Here is a 20,752-nt window from a genome sequence, read left to right as displayed (position 1 = left end):
TCGGGGAGCCAGCTTTTCCCTCTGCCTATGTCTCTGCCTCCCTCTTTGTCTCTCTCGTGAATAAATAAATAAAATCCAAATAAATTAATTAATTAAAGACAATAAGAAGGAAATCTTGCCAATTGTGACAACATGGATGGGCCTTGAGAGCATAAAGTTAAGTGTAATAAGTCAGACTGGGAAAGACAAACACTGTGTAATCTCACTTGTAAGTGGAATCTAACAGTGAAAACAAAACAAAACAGAAATAAACTCATAAGTAAAAATAACAGATTGATGGTTGCCAGAGGTAGGGGGTGAGGGGTAGGTGAAATGAATCAGGAGGTAAAAGGGTACAAGCATCCAGTTATAAACCACACAGTTCATGGGGATGTAAGCTACAGCATGGCGACCATAGTTAACAATACCATACTGTATATTTGAATGTTGCTAAGAGAGTTAATCCTGAAAGTTCTCATCACTGGAAAAAAAAATTGTGATTATGTGTGGTAATAAATGTTAACTGGAGTTAATGTGATCATTTCACAATATATACAGATTAAAATCATTATGTTATATGCCTGATACTTGTATAAAATCATTTGTCAATTATTATACCTCAAACTTTTAAAATGAAAAAAAAAAAATAAAGTAATAACAATAAAATTTCCTAGTGCTCAAGAAAAATAATCGTTGTTAAATTGAAAGGGACCACTGACTGCTAAGTAAGTAAATGAAAACAAACACTTTCTTAGATATATAGGTGGGAAATTTCAGAACATCAATATTTCCACCCCTGGATCAATCATCTAGGCCAGGGACCAGAGAACATCCTGGTAGTCACTCCCATTCTCCTGTACAGAGAAGCAACTGGTTAATTTTAAAAGTATGCTACATGTTTATATATCAGAAGATTATACATTGGTTAAAAATTACAATTTAGCTCTATATTTCTCGTCATAGAAAAATGGCTACAAATTTTTGAGAGAAAAAAGAGTACAGAAGAGCTTGTGAAAAAGTTGCTAGAGTTTGCAAAATAGAAATCAACATTTTCTAAAGAAAGTGATAAAATAAGAAGCAAATAGGCTTAGTGGTAAAATAAAACAATAGTGATTGAATGTGCAACGATTTTCTAGACTAGATTTGACAATAGAGCCTAGTAATAATAGATCAAATAAAGTTTGATCAGAGGCAGGAGACCTTGGATCTAATATGTGAGTTTTCCATTAGTTATTTGTGTATGAGCAAGTCCAGAAAAACCTCTTGGACACTGGAGCCCCTTGTTTGTAAAACAATAGAGCTGCACTAATGGGTTCCCAAGAATGAGATTGTAATCCTGTGCCTGAAAGGGATTTCCCCAACATTGGCAGCATTGAGTTTTTTGGAGGAATAAACTCCTTTAATCAACCAAGAAATTTGCACCTACCAGCTGCAGTATTCTGAAACACTACTACCACTGGCTACCCAGATGAGGTAGGATTGAAAACAGATGTAGTTACTTGGGTAAATCAAGCCACTCCCTATAACTGCTTGTTAGAAACACATATATTGGCTACTTTACTCTTCTCAGCAATATAATGAGACATCTAGATTTACTTTTTGCCACACACAAATTCAAATTACTTTATAACTTTATATTACATTGTGTCAGGGATGAAATTGTTGATAATGCAAAAAGTTTTCCTATTTTCTTACTTATGCTACTGAATATTTCTCTTTATAAGAATTTCTGGGGGACCCCTGGTGGCTCAGTGGTTTAGTGCCTGCCTCTGGCCCAGGGTGTGATCGTGGAGACTCAAGATCGAGTCCCATGTCAGGCCCCCTGCAAGGAACCTGCCTCTCCCTCTGCTTGTGTCTCTGTCTCTCTCTCTCTCTCTCTCTCTCTCCATGTCTCTCATGAATAAAGAAATAAAATCTTAAAAAAAAAAAAAGAATTTCCTGGTACACACCATAATTTAAGCAAAATGAATGAAAATAGAACAGAAATTAAAGGTTAAGAAAGCAGCTACAGATTGGGTATTATAAGTTAAAATACTGTACACCATTTAAAGTTTATGTACTGTATCAAAGGCAATACCTCCAAATCTTATCTTCTTCATCAATTACTGCAGGAGCTCTCCTAGCCACCCACAATTTAATTAATTTGTCTTATTAGCTAATACTTTCCATTAGATACATAAAACTTAAATACAGATGTTTACACCACATGAAATACTCTCCAATCTTAAAATGTCCATTTGTGTGCCTGAATACTCCCTCTTACAAGTTGTATATACAATACATGCCTATACAATGTATGCCTATTAAGAGTTTTATCACATTTAGTCCCAAACCATTTTATGTCTGTTAGATTTTTATTAGGATTACATTATTCAAGGAATTCTTACATATACACATGAATTATGAGTACAAAAATAAAGGGAGAAATCTAGAAGGATCCTGTGCTGAGATTGGTTATACTCTATTTCTGAGAAATGTTTATTAGATTTATGGGGTTGATTTATTCAGTCAACTAAATAAACAAAATGAAAAAAAAGAGAGAGAGAAGCAAATTAGTCAAGTAATTGAAGATACTTGTTTCAGAATTAGAGTAATTGATCATAGCTTCCATAAAAAATAGAAAAAAATTATCTTGGCTAGACCTGTAACCACTGAATCCATACACAAAGAAAACATCTATTGAAATACCTGTAAAAAAAAAAAAAATACCTTTCTACGTTCTAAGTCAAAGCCAAAGATTTTATTTTTGTGTGTTTATCAGTCAGATGTCTAGGTTAAGCTGAAGTGACAATCTTCAAATTCCAATCATTCTAATAACAACAGTTTATTGCACACATTATACATCCATTACAATATGCCTAGAAAAAGGATTTATGGACATTTCTGATGAACACCTGGGTTGAGTTTATGAGTTTAGCCAACTAAGTTAGAAGGAACACAGTATACAAAAGATTACTCTCACTTCTAACACCAACTTCAAATGTGGTAAGGTGGAAGCAGAATCCCAACCCACTCTCGAGTAAAATAATCCACTAGAACGATTCACAGAGCTCATTAAAACCTGATATATTCATAGTTTTGATTTACAACAGAGAAAAAGTATAAGCCAAAATAAGCCAAAGGAAGAAAGCATAGGAAGGAGTCCAAGAGAAATGCCACATGGGGAGTTTCTGTTGTCCTTTTCCCATGAAATCATGAACATGTTACTTCCCCTGCACTGATGCATGACAGTATGCACAGAGTATTGTCACCCAGGGAAGTGCACTCAAGCCTTTGGTGTGCAGAGTTTTTATTGGAGCTCTATCACATACCACCCACAGGGCTGTCTTTTAGTCTCCACTACCTGCCAGAGGTTCAAGCTAACATCTTTAGTCTTCAGTTCTTCCCAAGGCAAACAAAGACACTCCTACTGGGAAGGATACCCCAGGAGACTAGAAATCACCTTCCAGTAGCCAAAGGCAAAGGCCAGAACCCTCTTTAAGTTAACTTAATTCTTCACTGCACAAAACTATATTATTATTTCACATTTGGCTGACTTTTGGGTTAATTGGCCAAATATATGACCCAATTTCCTTGAATAGGAGGACTCCTGCTAAAATCAATTTATCCTAATTAACCTTTTAGTGTCAGTTGCATGCTAATTATCTCATATATACATTGTCCACACCAAATGAATACAAATATGCTTGTCTACTCCAGATGGGGTGAGCTGTTTGATAAAGTAAAGGGATTTCTACACAGTAAAGAAAACTTTCCTAGATGGCATCTCATCTGGTAAATGTCTCCTCACACTAAAAGCCATGATCATCTTTGCTACAACTCATACTTCTTGACTTCAATTCAGAAAGCACATTGCAGGGAAAGCAAAGCCACTCCCGAGTAAGAGGCATTTCAAAGATAATGCATTGAAAGAAAAGAAACTTTTTAAATTGAGCATTACTTATATCTGTGAAGAAGCAAATTGGGGACCATAAAGAATTATAGTTAATGGAAACTCAGCATTCAAAATATGAATAGTTGCAGTTAGAAAACCTGAGACCTCTTTGCAATTCAAATAAAAGCCTTGATAAAAGCATAGCCAGATTGTCCACATGCCAGTGAATATATAGCTGTCATTTCCAGGAGTTATGATTGGGGTATTTGGAGAAAGCTTTATAAACCATGTGTGACATGAGTATGGATTTTGAAAGAGATTTATAATTAGACATGCCAAAAGGAAAGGAAAAGATATTCCAGACTCAAAGAGCATTACGGTCCAAGACAAAGAGGTAAGCTGGTCCAGGTACCTGTAAGAAATCTAATAGATCTGTCTGGGTAAAAGGGAGAATCTTGCCTGGGGGTGGGGAGGGAAATTACATTTAGGGCCAGAGAGAATTACACAAAAACTCAATTGTGGAAGATTAGCACAAAGTCTGGATATTATCTATAAACTAAGGGAAACCCTGAAGTTTGGACAAATTAAGTGATGTGTGCAAAGAAGTATTTTCTAAATATTCTTTGGATAGTAGTTTAAGGGATTAGGTTGCAGTAGAGAAAGACAAAAGCCAGAATATCACAAGCCTTTCTCATGAAAATGTTAATTTCCACTCCTCATTTGTGTCTTGCATAGATACATGTAGCATAATTGAATGTCAAAGACATAAAAGTCTGGAGCTCACAAATGCAACTTTACTTTCTTTAACCCAACTCTTTCCATCATAAGTCTCCATTATGCTGTTGCAGGAATATTTCATCTCAATTAGGGTCTATTTAGTCCTTTCACTTATTAACTCTCAAGATCAAGATTGTCGGGCTTCCTTCCTCCCCACAGGGCTGACTTCATGTTCTCAGACAGCCTGATGAGTTCACATGCCAGGGCTGAGACAAGGGGGCTATGTTTTACATAAGCACAGTGTCAGCTCTGGTCCTTATAAGATGTCATCTTTGTTGGCATCAATCTTTGTTGCCATCTACTGCTGCCCATCCAGCCTCTTTATGGTGTGGGGTCAGTACATCACATTCATAGATGTCATCACCTCGCCATTTCCATGATGCTTCTCATCTGCAGAACTTTCTCAGACACTTTTGTGTCCTTCTTAGAGCAATTAGGAAACTCTGCATACTTTCTCCCATGCCACTCTGAGAGTCCGGTGGCCCACTTTGGGAAGAGGAGCAGTGGTGACATCTCAGCAACATCCTCTGCCAAACACCCCCTGAGGTAAGCATAGTGTCAGCCTGGATTTTCCAACCTGATATACCAAACTGGTGTAAATATTTCTGCGTGAAGCTACTCCCTGGCAGGTGAAGGATAGGTTCACTCAGTACTCAGAAATCCCCAAACCCATCTAGAATTTCTATCTTCATTCTTCTCACATGGACTTCTCTCTTTCTACCAATTTGTTTTGTTGTTTTCCTTAGACCATCAAAATCTATCTCCTTTATGTTTGGAAAACAGGTTCTTACAACATCAACTTAGTCCTCCCAATCATTTTCTTGATGGTATAAATCTCATTCTCTGAGGACTCCTGGCCTTTTGCAAATTCCCACCAAACACTTCTCTCTCTATGAGACTCTGGCTATTGCAAGTCTTAGGAGCAGGCCAGAGTGGTTGGGTAAGTCAATTCTGGAATTAGATCTCCCAGGGTTGAGATCTGCCTCCACCACTGGCTATCTGTATGAATTGATACAAACTGCTTTACCTCATCATTATCGTATGAAAATTATAATTACCTATATTCATTGGATTGTTCTGAAGATAAATGCATAAAAATATATGAGTCTTCAATCAGCATACAGCATGTAATATGCACTCAATAAAATTGAGCCATCTTTTTGTTTTAATTTAAATTCAATTTGCCAAGAGCCATTTTTTTTTAAATCAAAAAGCATTATGTCAACCCTGCATTTTTCAAAAATCTCTAGATCAGAGTTTCTTAACCTCAGCACTACCATCATTTGGGGTCAGATAATTCTTGTGTGGGAAGCTGCCCTGTGCTTATGGGGTGTTTAGCCTCTAACCACAGGTTCTAATAGCATTCCCTTCCCTGATGTGACAACCAAATATTTCTCTACACCTTGCCAAACATCTTGTGAGGTGGGCAAATCACCCCTAGTTGAGAACCATTGTATTACATGGAAGACAAAAGCCAAGGCTTTTAATCTTGTTTTCCTCCTTTTTAGCTTTTCTTTCAGGTGGTAAGCCTCATACTTGCAATCTAATTTCAGTCGATGGCCTGAAGGCTATTATGGAACTACAGAGAATAATCAGTTAATATTTCAATATTATAAGACTTCACTCAGTAAATTATTAAATTCTAATCCTACTGGAAGGCAGTATATAGACAAGACAGCACTAAGTTTTCCCAGTTATGTTCTCTTTGGTTGATTCAACATGAATGTATTTATAATACATCTGAGTGATGGTAAACATTTGAAAAATGAATAACATCAATACTGTCCAAGATATAGTATTATAAGGCATTAACCCATTTTTTAGAATTCAACAAATTGTAATGACCATTAGAATTAATTAGAAATGTGTCATCTACATGCATATTAAACAACCCATCCATATTTCATGGCCGAGCAAGACCCCTGCTTAATAATATCATTTGTACCACAATAACATAAAATCAGTTTCTTTTCCTTTTTCGAAGATTTATTTATTTATTTATTTATTTATTTATTTATTTATTTATGAGAGAAAGAGAGTGAGCATAAACATTTCCACAGACTGATTCCTATTTGAAGACAGGTTAAGTGGTATAGACATCAGTAATTTTACAAGAGGAAATTCTCCCACTCAAACTTCAGTGATACTTCTTCCCCAGGATAATTTTTCTTGCACTTTCAGAAGCAATGTAAAGAATAAACGTTTTCCACCGGCTCCATTTGCTACCATCAAAACCAGTGGCTGGAAGTCCAAAGATAATTTCCATAAGACATTCATCTCATATGTGCCTCCCAAATAATATAATGAATTTTGTATATTTTGTAATTCACTTTCACAGAATAATAGTTTAATCTTCAAAAACCCCTGTAAGATAAAATAATTCTTATTGTTATTTTCATATATGGGCTCAAAAGCGGTTAAAGAACCTTTTTTAAAATTGCATTACTTCTTACCAAATGCTGTAACACTTATTTCCATAGATTTCCCAACCCCAACACAGCCCCATATGCCCTCCTAATGATGATGCTGATGGTAAAATAAAATGAAAAGTCACCTTATAGATATTGAGTGTAACCAGTGCCTAAATAATTAAAATGTAAAAATGTCAGTCCCACTATTTAAAAATAAAAGACATCCACTTTTCTGGTTAAATGGGTTCAACATTAAAAAATTTTTAGTCAAGCTGATTTTTATGATTTGTCTAGGTGAAAATTTTTGGCATGACCTCAATTGAAACCGCCCTGAGTTTTTCCTAAAATACAGATGTGATTTAACACATTGCATTTTCTTTTCATTTCCACTTGTCTCACTTTAACATCTGCAAGAAAATATTAATGAAGAGTACACCAAAGAGGATAAATGTCACTTTGAAGACAGGACTGGGCTAAGATTCTATATATAGTCTGGGTCAAAAAAAACCCAAACAAACCCTGATTTTTACCTTTAGGGACTTAACATTGAAAATTTTCATTCATCACAATAAGTGAAATATTTACTGAGCACCTACTTGATGAAAGGCATTGTGAGACAGCCTTCAGAGGATACAAACAAGAATGAGACTAAACAGACTTAATATCCAGCAAGAAAAGACGAGAAGATAAGTACACCACTGAAAACTATGGTCCAAAATGGTGTGAACGATTTCTCAAGAGTTTGTAAATAGAATGTTTCAAGCCTTTTAGAGATTGGAAAAGGCTTTATAAAGGAGCTAACATTTGTTTGGTCCATTTATAGGTAGGATTTTGAGAGGAACGGAGGGAGGGTATGTCATACATAGGGAGCTTTCTGGAAAGAGCAGCCATGAAAGCAGCAGGAATTGAGAAGGACAATGGCCCAGGATGAGTGCTGGATTTCTTAAATGGGACTTAAATGTACATTTTTGAAGTAGCTGCTTTTGAGACTAAAAAATAAGATTTTATAATCTTATAGACAGAGCAAAGACAAGAACTTGTCACCAAGGGTAGTGGTAGCAAATGTATTGTTCCGTTATTGAAATAGGAGAAAGATACTCCTAAGAAGGAGACTTGTTAAAAACTCATGCCGTGTAGCAGTGTGGCTCTAGATTTCACTTAGTGGTTAACAATTGGAAGGTCTAACTTGGTCTCCAAAAGGTAAAATGCTCTGATTTCTCTGAGATAGTAACTTATTCTCATTGGTCCAAATTCCCCTCAGATCTTTGAGGTACAGAATTGTTTTCAAATGGTTAATAAGTTTCGGAGGAAATAAAGTAGAAATAAGTCTACCAGTGTGCTACATCAAACCTCTCCCATGAAACCCTGAGGTTTCTACAGGGTGTTTATCTAGGGCCATAGACAGGAACAACCTGAGCAAAAGACAGCAGGAAAACTTTGGACAAGCTCAGAGAAGAGCATGTGGTTTTGTGTGTCTGCAAATTAGGGAAATGTAGCTTGAGGTTGAACTAGGGAAAAACTGATAAGGCAAAGAGGTCTTTGATTTGGTGGATAGTGGGTAGCAATTGGAGTTTTGTTTATTTTATATTTGTTTGTTTGGGTAGGTGAGTGGGATCAGAGTCATCCATTTTCAAGAACTGAAATATTAACTAAAATTTTCTGCTTTTATTTAGAGCTTTGACATACTGAGTCATAACCTAGGAAACCATAAAGAATCTTCTAAGGGTAATATTAGTAAGTAATATAAATATTTATAGAAAAAGAATAACTATAATAATTAACATTTCTTGGGTAATAGTGATAATAATAAACCTTTGAGCACTCAATATATGCCAAATGTCTTATTAAGTCCTTTATATTCATTATCTTAATCACTATTCATAAGGAATCTGTGAGTAGGTGTTATGAGCCCCATTTTCCAGATTGGAAAAATGAGACTCAAAGGTTAAATAGTTTGCCTGGTATGAGACAGAATTGGGATTGAATTAGCTTTCAGTAGCCTTCTACCTATCAAATTCTGTGAATTCTAAGCAAAAAGTAAACAGCCATTACAAATCTTATATTTGTTTGACGAGTCCTCGGATATACTTTATAGTTCCCCAAACTTAAAGATGCTTTTAGAGTTGATAACATATTGCTATATTAAGTTTAATATAGTTTATAAGTTGCTTATCTTCTAAAGATTAGAGGTGGACAAATGATTTCATGGACAATGATTCAAACAACGTCACTGTGTAAACAATAACAAATACAAGATACAAATGATTGAGTTCTTGTAAAAACAGAATCCAGTTTACAAGTAAGACATATAGATTTTGCAGTGTGTGTGTGTGTGTGTGTGTGTGTGTGTGTGTATTACTTATGATTTTAAGTCTTTTTGTTGGCTAATAACTTCTGACTATGGCATGTTTGAAATTTAAGCCCCTCCTCCATCTTATTATGTATTTTAAGAATTTTTAAAGAATTATTTCAGGAACCATAACAAAGAATGTCTCTTCTTTTTTCTTTTTTTAAGATTTTATTTATTCATGAGAGAGAGAGAGGGAGAAACAGGCAGAGACACAGGCAGAGGGATAAGCAGGCTCTATGCAGGAAACCTGTTGTGAGACTGGATCCCTAGTCTCCAGGATCACGCCCTGGGGCCAAGGCAGGCGCTAAACCGCTGAGCCCACCCAGGGATCTCTCTTTGTAAGATCTCTAAAGTTTCTGAAATCTCCTATTCCAGACTAAAATTTTTATTTCTTATCTTTGAAAATGGCCAAAGAGTACCTGGCTGGCTCAGTCAGAAGAGCATGCAATTCTTGATCTCAGGGTCAGAAGTTCAAGCCCTATGGGCTTGGAGTGGGGATGGAGCCTAATTTTTTAAAAATGGCCAAAAAGAAATGAAATATGTTGTAAAATGATTACATTAAACTCTCTACATACGGTGTATGAATAAGCTTCTTTTAATATTATAGTTTTCTTTGTCAAAAGTAGAATATAAACCAGAAAACACATAATAACCATGTAAATTATCTGACTGTACTGGAGATTAAAAGAAGTGTGTGATCTACCCATTAATATTCACAAAACATATCTTGTTCATATAATGATTTTGAAAGTAATTGCAAGCTTAAACATGTCAAACCTAAACTTACTCTACAGTTTAAAATATTTTCAATAACCAACTATATTTTAAAAATCTATTTTTAACAGTGAATTTGTAGGGAAAAAACTCTCAGATTTAATCTTAGTATTCACTGCTTTTTTGGTATATTTTCAAAACTCATTAAAGCAAAGAATTTCATAAAAATTCACCTTCAAATTCTATTCTATTATCATAAACTTTAAAGTGTTTAAAATTCTAAACTCTTTATCATTAAGAATCATGCCCTGTTTTTTCAAGGGTCTTCTTAACCTGATAAAGCAATTAATGTAAACAAGACTTATTTACACATAAATTCTAAAATATTTTACATTTCCAATTCTATTGTTATCTGTAGAATCCAAAACATCTGTGCTTTCACTATCCAATGAACCATGACTTTGTACTGAGACTGAAAACATTTGCACAATGGAGATTTGCAAAGGAGATTATCAGAAACTTGATTACATGTAATTTATTACTGAATCAAATGGAAATTGCGATCCCTGGGTGGCGCAGAGGTTTAGCGCCTGCCTTTGGCCCAGGGCGCGATCCTGGAGACCCGGGATCGAATCCCACGTCAGGCTCCCGGTGCATGGAGCCTGCTTCTCCCTCTGCCTATGTCTCTGCCTCTCTCTCTCTCTGTGTGTGTGACTATCATAAATAAATGAAAAAAAAATTTAAAAAAAAATTGAAATTGTAAGTTGAATCCTCAAAGATAAATTTATTTACAATAGCAACAAAAGAGAAGTTGCTTTACCTGGTTATACAAATAAATAATATATATTAGAACTTTTTTGCATTCTACAAAGATTATTCATGAGCATAAAACACTTAAAAGATAAGCTTTATGTATTTTGGAAATATTTTTATTTGCAAAAGAAAGGAACATTCATTGTTCAGTTTGTTTTCTTAAATTAAAAAATCAAGCTGATATTTTCTCAAATATTTATTAAAAACTAAACAAGAAATAATTTTTGACAAGGAAAATCCATCATATAAAGTCAAAATTCTTTTTTGCAGATATTTACTGATTTATGTCATAATAAGCCATGTGCCTAGGAATCGAAATTTCCCAAAGGATAGTCTTGATAGGTCATCTTTGAGAGACTGCTGTTCCCAAGAGATTGTCCACATTGCTTTTCTATTTCTGCTTGTAACAAATTATCACAAATTTAATGGCTTAAAACAACATAAATTTGTCTTACAGATCTGGAGGTCAAAAGTCCTAAATGGGTTTCACTGAGCTAAAATCAAGATGTTAACAGGGCTTTCCAAGAGAGTCTATATTATTCTCTTTTCCAGCTTCTTGGGGCCACATGCATTCTTTGGCTCATGGCTCCTTTTCCACTCAAAGCCAGTGTCTTCAAATCTGATTAGCTTCCATCAACACATCTCCCCTCTTTTAAGGACTCTGTGATTAGATTGGACCCACTTGAATAATCCAGGATAATACTCAAGTATCAAAGTCCTTAATCACATCTTCAAACTTTCTTTTACATGTAAAATAAATTATGCACAAGTCACAGGGATTGGGCTCTGAATATCTTTGGGATTATTTTGTCTATCACCCTGCGATGGCTAAAGTTCCCATGGTTCTGAAAATGTTACCTAAAGCTTTCAGGTCTAGGCATTCCTGAGCAATATTTGAAATCGCTTTCATTTTTGTTTTATTTTGTTCTATTTTATATTGTGGTGTTATAAGGTCATCAAAAAAAAAAAAAGCAAACTACTACTACTACTGTAGTTTACAGAACATTTACATTAAACAAATTTTATGGGGGGGGTATGTTTGTTTATGCGTGTGTGTGTGTGTGTGTGTGTTTATGTGCATAACTCATTCTATGCATCCAGCAACAATCTGAAGTTGATATACAAACAAAATAAGGTGTAGTTCTGTGAAACATAGAAGGAAGTGGCTAGGGACGCCTGGGTGACTCGGTCGATTAAGCATCTGTCTTCTGCTCAGGTCATGATCCCGGGGTCCTGGGATGGAGCCCCATGTTGGGCTCCCTGCTCAGTGGGGAGCCTGCTTCTCCCTCTCCTTCCCCCTTTGACCTCTGGCTCATGCTCACTCCCTATCTCAAATAAATAAATAAAATCTTTTTAAAAAAAAATAAGGAAGTAGCTAAAGGACATGTTTCTGTGCAAATTCTGGCCTGAGTCTCCTTTCACTTCCCTAGGTCTCTCCCACCTGGTTTCTTCAGAGCTATCTGATGATTAATGCCATTTCTAAAGTAACTACTTTGTATAAGACCTGAAATACCAGTTGCAAAAATTTCCCTACAATGACTCAGATTTAACACCTATACACTTTTCAGGAGACAGTATAGAGAGGAGGTTAAGAGCACAGACTTTGGAGCCAGTTCCCTGGCCTGAATCCATGTGACTGTGTCTTGGAGCAAATTAATCTAGCTTTGATTCGGTTATATATGATCTGCAAAATAAAATAATGATAGTAGTTACCTTAGAGGCTATTCTGAGAATTAAATGAAATTACTACTATCTTGAGCTAATAGCTGGCACTCATTAGTTGTTAGCTATTTCCCTATATGCTACCACCTAGATTCATGTAAATGTGAATGCTTGAGTAGGGGCTACAAGAGACACAATACACACTTATAAACATATGGTTTGCAGTTCAGGAAAGAAGTCAGAGGTTTTTAAGATGAAAAGATGAAGGTTATGTATTTTTTATGAAGTGTCCCCTTCAGATTACAGTTTATATCTGAAAACTGGCATTTGAAATTTACAAACTTGACATTGCTTATTACAATTTTATAAGATTCACTTAAGCCAAGAATATTATAGTCATGTAGGCAAACAAAATAATTAGGCTATATGACTTCTTATTTCTAAGATGGAGTTAAAAAGATGGTCCAACCAGAATTGGAGAAGTGGAATGGTCACAGTGGAGAATCATCCATTGCAAGTTGTATATACAAACAAAATGAGAAAGCAATCAAAACCCAGCCCAGGAAGTCACTACACAATATAAAGTTTCTCATCTTTTTAAAATCCTAATCATCACTAAACCAGGTCATATATGAGGTTTTTGAGTACAGGTTTTGTGGGAAGCCAGTTCCAGAAGGCTAAAAAGATGTTAGCTTATTTCAACAAAGAGGGATAATTTAAAAAATTAGATGTCAAGCTATCTTGTGCCTCCATTTTACCAAAATGGTGACAAAAGGCAAATGAAAAGGAATAAAAGTGTGTCCATATTTGTTAAGGAGGTGGAAAGATAAGTAAAAAAAAGAATCCTTCTCTTCAAAACCCCTAAAAAAGAGATCAGGAAAAAGTAGAGAAAGAAGATTTTTGTTTCTTTGTTAACTTTACTAATATCCAGAGGCATTTTCCTGGTCATTTTGTAATGAATCTAGAAGGCAATCTAGAGATGAGTTGGATCCATAGATATCCCTTATATTTAAAAAAATGCAAACTCAAATCCTGTCAGTTATCAGGCACACAACATGTATGAAAGTGCAGAATAGGAGTCTACAAGGAAAGATAGAGACCATTTGCTGGAGAATGCATGCTCCATACGAAGGGGGCAATCTACTTAACTCCTATTCTTCACTGCTACTATGCTTTCTTATGATACTTTATTAGTATCTCTAGATACTCCAAGTGTTTTAAGAGAAGCTAGGAATCTAGATTTCCATTAAATTCTCTGAAATTTTTTAATGATAGAACATGTATATCTTTTTAGAATATAGTAAAGGCCAAGATTCTGGGAGACAAATAAAACATGGTTGCAGACCAGATAGGCCTAGGGGATCATGAGCTCACAGCCTCTACTGCATATGCTAAATAACCTCAAAATTAATTAACATTTACTTATAAAAAAATCAATTATAAAGAACTATTTTCTTTTCTTCTTTGCAAATATAACAGATATGTTTATCCTAGAGATGCTTAAATATAACCATTTTCTCCAATAAACCAGAGTGAGGAAGAGGTAGGTAAGAAAATTATTTAAATAAGTAACTAAATAGATTTTCTTTCCAAATAAATAATTTTCAAAAGTTGCATGTCACCATATATATAAAATTGTTTTTAGCAGTTAATAAAAATAACTAATCTTTATGTATGGTGTAAGAAAATGGTGCAGTTTCATTCTTTCACATGTGGCTATCCAATTTTCCCAATACCATTTGTTGAAGAGACTGTCTTTTTCCTATTGGATATTCTTTCCTATTTTGTCAAAGGTTACTTGACCATAGAGTCGAAGGTCCATTTCTGAATTTTCTATTCTGTTTCATTGATCTATATGTGTGTTTTTGTGCCAGTGCCATACCATCTTGATGATTACAGCTTTATAATATAGCTTGAAGTCTGGAACTATCATACCACCAGCTTTTGTTTTCTTTTTCAACATTTCTTCTAAACTAGGTATTTACCCCAAAGATATAAATGTAGTGATCCGAAGGGGCACCTACACCCCAATGTTTATAGCAGCAATGTCCACAGTAGCCAAACTATGGAAAGAGCCCAGATGTTTATCAACAGAAGAATGGATAAAAAAAGATGTGGTATATATATATACAATGGAATATTAGTCATCAGAAAGGATGAATACTTATCATACATGCATGGAACTGGAGGGTATTATGCTGGGTCAAATAAGTCAATCAGAGAAAGACCATTATCATATGGTTTCACTCATATGTGGAATATAAGAAACAGTGTAGAGGATCATAGAGGAAAGGAGCGAAAGCTGAATGGAAAGAAATCAGAGAGGGAGATAAACCATGAGAGACTCTTAACTATAGGAAACAAGCTGAGGGTTGCTGGAGGGGAGGTGAGTGAGAGGATGAGGAAATTGGGTGATGGGCATTAAGAAAGGGCATGTTATATGATGAACACTAGGTGTTGTATGCAACTGATGAATTATTGAACTCTATATCTGAAACTAATGATGTATGTTGGCTAATTGAATTTAAATTGTAAAAAAATAACAACTAAACAACCAAAATTAGCTTATTTGAGAATTTCTCCTTCCAGTCAAGATGGAATAACAGGGACAGGATTTTCCATCCTGTCTCAAAAAACTTAAAGACAATGTATATAAAAAGTGGTTTTTCAAGATAATGGACAACAAGCAATGAAAAACCATGATCTCTGAGAAATAGGAGGAAAAAATGAGGTGAACTTTGTCATTTGGAGAGGGTTTCCAGGTCACAAGGCAGAGAAAAGAAACCTAGACAGAACCCAAGAAATTCTGAGGGGTGATTATCTAAATAATCTAAACATCCCATGTAAAGGCAAAGATTGCCAGATTCATAAAAAAGCAAGATCCAACTATATGTTACCTAAAACAAACCTGCTTTAAATATAAAAATACAAAATGTTTAAAGTAAACCATGCTCTCTCTCTATATATATATACAATGGAATATTAGCATAAAAAGGAATGAAATCTTGCTATTTGCAACAACATGGATAGAGCTGGAGAATATAATGCTAAGTGATAAACAAGTCAGTCAGAGAAAGGTAAATACTATATGATTTCACTCATACATGGAATTTAAGAAAAAAAATGAGCAAAGGGAAAAAGAGAGAGAAAGAGAAACTATGATACAGACTCTTAACCATAGAGAATAAACTGATGGTTACCAGAGGGGAAGTGGGTAGGTAGATGGGTGAAATACATGATAGGGATTAAAGAGTACACTTATGATGAGCACTAAGTAATGTATAGAATTGTTGAATCACTATATTGTACACCTGAAATTAATATAACACATTATATTAACTATACTGGAATTAAATATATATATATATATATATATATATATATATATATATATATATACAAAGTAAACTATGCTCACAGTAATCAAAACAAAACAGAAACAGCTATATTAATATCATAATATATTTGGGTATTTCATGACCCAGTTGGGTTAAATAATATCCCAAGTTACTAACATCTTACATCTTACTAGTATATTAATATGGATGTATTAGGATAAAAAATATAAAGTACAGAACAAAGAATATTATCAGTGTATAAAAGGCCATTTTATAATATAAAGGTGTCAATTCATCAGAACAACAAAACAATTGTGAACATATATGCACCTAAAAATAGGGTTTCAAGATACATTATAGAAATGCAAGAATTAGAGAAATGGAAAATAGTATGAGATTTCAACATGTCTGTCTCTAAAATTAATGGAAATAGAATATCAATAAGGAGATAGAAGTCTTGACCAATACTGTCAACTAACCTGACCTAAATAATATTTGTAAAACATTCACTTAATAACAGAATACAGGGACACCTGGGTGGCTGAGCGGTTGAGCCTCTGCCTTTGGCTCAGACCGTGATCCTGGAGACCCAGGATCGAGTCCCACATCGGGCTCCCTGCATGGCGCCTGCTTCTCCCTCTGCCTGTGTCTCTGCCTCTCTCCCTCTTTCTCTCTGGGTCTCTCATAAGTGAATAAATAAAATCTTTTAAAAAAATAACAGAATACATACTTTACGAGTACACACAAAGCATTTACCCATATATATCATACATGATGACACAAGAACACATTTGAATACACTTAAAAGGAATTAAATCATACGAAGTATATATCTGATCACAGTAAAATTTCATTTTAAAATCAGTAATAGAAATATACCTGAAAAATCCCCAAATATTTGAAGCTAAATTGCACATTTCCAAATGTACCTTTAGTTCAAGTATCTTGAACTAAATGAAAATAAAAATATAGCATATCAAAACTTGTGGTATGCAGCTAAAGCAGAAGTGAAAGGGAAATAGAACTAGAATACCTTTATTAGGAAAAAAGATCTCAAATCAACTACTTCAGCTTTCATCATAAGAAACTAGAAGAAAAAAGGACAAAGAAAAATGAAAGTAAGCTGAAGAAAGGAAATAATATAGATCATAGCAGAAATCAATAAAATAGAAACAGAAAAACAATACAATAAAGAAGACCAAAGAAGAAGAAATACTTAGCAACTTGGTCTATAATGCCATTACTTTTGTACCAAACCTGATAAAGACATTCCAAGAAAAAATTACAGACCAATATCCCTTGACAACCTTAAAAATAAAATAGCCAGTTAGTTTATCAGCAAAATGAGTTTATTCAGGAATAGCAAACTAGGAACATGCAAATTATGGCAAACTAAACACAAAGAGAAGGAGTGTTCTTTTAAGAGGAAAGGAAAGAGTTGGAAGGTGCCACTTGGAATGTAATTTCATTGGAAGAGAGCTAGCCTCAGGGGTTATGGTGACTTCTCATTGTCTAAGTTGTAATAGTTCTTATTAGCTGGGTTGTTGCTGGTCACAGAGAAAATCTTTCCCCCTTCCCGGGTAGTAAAATAAGCTTCTTCCTATTGGGGTATGTAAAGTAGGCTGCCAAAAGTGGTACATGCCTGAAAGCTCCCCATTCGGGACTTCTTGACTCCATTTTGGATGAGGTTTTCTTTTACTCCTTTTCACACCCTCATAAACCTGGATGGTAATTCCTTAACAAAATTTTGTCAAATGGAATCCATTATTATATAAAAAGAAAACGTTCAGGCTGAGGTAGATTTATTCCAGGAATGAAAGTTGGTTTAACATTCAAAAATCAATCAATATAATGTAATGTATTAACAGATTAAAAAAGAAAAACCATATGACTCTCTCAATAGATGTGGAAAAATATTTGGTGAAACCCAACATCAATGCCTAATAAAAAATCTCAGCAAACTAAGAATAGAACTAAATATGTACAAAGCAATTGTAGCTCACATCAAAGACTAAATACAAAAATGAAGAAAAAGGCAAAGTTCATCTCTCACCACTCCTGTTCAACAGTGTGCTACATGTTATAATGAGTGCAATTAATCAAAATAAATGTTTTAATAAAAAAATGAAAAACCTGTCTTTACTCAAGGACAGGAACATAAGAAAACTTTTGGAAGAGTAGATATGTTCACAAGTGATTTCACAAGTAGGTACAAATGTCAAAGCTTCTCAAACTGTATACCTTAAAGTACAGTTTATTATATATGAATTATACATCAATAGCACTGTTTTAAAACTTTTATATAAAATAAGATAAATTTACTAAATCACATAATAAGAAGTCCCAAAGTAGAGCATCCATTAAGTCAGCATTTTTGATACCCAGATTGCTCTGTTTTGACCACTGTAGGCTTCACCTCTTATTGTATTAGGATGACTACAATATCTACAGCCACTGTATTTATACATAACAAAATCCAAATGTTTAAAAAAAAAAAGACATATGTTGTCCTAAGTATCTTTTTAAGAGTGGAGATAATTTTCCTAAGAAACTACCCTTCATCTGTGGTGAGCCAGAATTTCATGACATGCCCAATCTAGCAAGGAAAATGGCATATATATTGGCTAAAAGTACTTATTTCATTCCCTAAAATACATGGATCCTCAAATTTCTGAATAAAATCAGAGTTCTGATAACAAAAAGACAAATGTAAATGTCTTTTAGGAGAACTATGTCATCAGTGAATGACAATCATTAAGTGACTACCTAGTTATCATTATTGTATCAGTTCCTTGTTTGGCCTAAAGAATTCTTTATTGCTAACAAAAGACATGTATTTTTGAAATTCTGGGGGAAAATGTTAGAATGGCACAGCTCTTTAAAATTCCTAATTTATTCAAAATTATTTTTAGTGGAATATAATGAATTTTAAGCAGCTTTTTTCACACCCCAAAGATGAAACAGTGCTTATACTATTTGTATATCCTCCTTTGTCTAATATTAATTGGAATTTCATGATGTCTTAAAAATATAAACATGGGTTAACTCGAGGTAGGTGAAAATGGAACCAATGAAAATTCACTTTTAGAATATTCTTTTGCACATCAAATGTATCTATCAGGCTATAAGTCATAGCCAGGAAAATTACAGAGTCAAGAGAATTCAGTGAGCATGCTTAGGAAGGTATACATAAAATTACAAAGTTCCCCATTGAGAAAAATTGAAGAAAAAGACAAAGATATTTTTGTCAGACAAATTTTTATTTATTTATTTGTTTGTTTGTTTATTTATTTATTTTCATTGGAGTTCAATTTGCCAACATATAGCATAACACCCAATGCTAATCCCATCAAGTGCGCCCCTCAGTGCCGGTCACCCAGTCACCCCCTCCCCCCGCCCACCTCCCTTTCCACCATCCCTTGTTTGTTTCCCAGAGTTAGGAGTCTCTCATGTTCTGTGTCAGACAAATTTTTAGAAAGCAAATAAATTCCCAAAGTGGAAGGTCTGATAGTGAGTAATAACATTAATAGATGTGCTGCAAAAGCGGGACAATTTCCAGATTTCAGCACAAATTCTAGATTAGAAGCTGGCAAATCTTTAATCCAGCATCCACCTCATCAACAAAGCAGAAAAATTAGGCCACAAAAATCTCTGTGCTAACTCCGGTGGGCAGAGTCAGGCAGTTGGGTTTCTGACCAACTTCTAGAGATAGGAGTCACTTCCATCACATCTCCTTCATTTCCCCTATGGGACAAATAGCTTGGAAGATCCAGAAACCATCAGGTGACCAGAGGATCTAAAAAGACCAGTGTCAGCACGTTTTTTTACATTGACAGGTATAAAAACCTCAAAAGGCCTTCCTGACTCCTTCTTCTCAAAATAATAAACACCAAGTCTCCAAGCTGGAGAACAAGAGAACGTGCTACATGTCTTGTTTTGACCAGTGAGTTTCTCTTCTTTTGCACTCTTTTACTTCCTCAAACACAAACTGCTCTTTTAATTTCCAAATGAAGCTGTTGATCAGAATGAATATATCTGGATAACTGCTCTGATGCAGCACTTCTCTTTGCTTGCTTTCTTCATGCTATTCGATTGAGTGCCTATCTCTGCAGAGCAGAGTACTGTGATTGGCAAGACAAATTAGGCAGCAGGTAGAGGCAGGCAGGTAATACAGTGTCTATCTTTAGGAAGTTTTAAATAATGAAAAAAAAAATGATGCTTTAAGTTTCTGCTAAGGGAAAGCATTCCACAGGGAGGACAATACCTGAATATCTCTAGTTTAACTTCAGGTGACCTTGAATGGGAGTGTGATGAGAAGTTTCATGGCTTCCTTTGTTCAAATTAACACATATTTGGTCTTGTACAGATTCTTTTTTCAGATGTATTGCTACTTTATCCCCTTCTTTTGAAAAGGAGTTGAAAAGAACCATAATATATCCAAATTTTGAGAAGTTAGCACTGAGATCCACGGAATAAATATGTCATTCAAAGGTATAAGCACTTCAATTTCCTTCTGAATCACCATATAGCATTCTGAAATCACTGTGTGGACAGAAACCAACAGCTCTTGGCTGGTTAGAGCCTGAAACCATCTGCTTCCCTAGTTCTCCCATGTTGCTATCCCCGACACTTTCTAGTTTCCTGGTCAGGGGGGACAAATTCTTCTTTATATTCCAATATTCCTCCCACGCACTCCACATGTTTTCAAAATGCCTTCTGTCAAATGCAGACATTATTGAAATGACTTATCAAGTGAGGTGGGCAGGGAGAGCTAGCATCCCAACTCTAGTGCTTGCCTAACAGGAGTGTGCACATCAATTCCACGCCCTAGCTT

General features: G+C 34.9%; 1 long non-coding RNA gene across 8 annotated transcripts in view; it reads left to right on the top strand.

Moving 5' to 3' along the window:
- Positions 1-20,752, top strand: part of LOC140620225 (uncharacterized) — a 96,094-nt gene that overhangs the window by 39,704 nt on the left and 35,638 nt on the right. For 6 of the 8 annotated variants that reach the window (XR_012020002.1, XR_012019999.1, XR_012020003.1 and 3 more), the window contains exons 3-4: positions 8,715-8,775; positions 20,285-20,409. This is a non-coding gene — a long non-coding RNA (uncharacterized lncRNA). The remainder of the gene's footprint in view (positions 1-8,714; positions 8,776-20,284; positions 20,410-20,752) is intronic. The other 2 variants (XR_012020000.1, XR_012019998.1) reach the window with 2 other exon arrangements.

The sequence above is a fragment of the Canis lupus genome, chromosome 28 (genome assembly GCF_048164855.1).
Source record: "Canis lupus baileyi chromosome 28, mCanLup2.hap1, whole genome shotgun sequence".
Taxonomy (NCBI): domain Eukaryota; kingdom Metazoa; phylum Chordata; class Mammalia; order Carnivora; family Canidae; genus Canis; species Canis lupus.
This window is presented reverse-complemented; position numbering and strand designations above follow the sequence as displayed.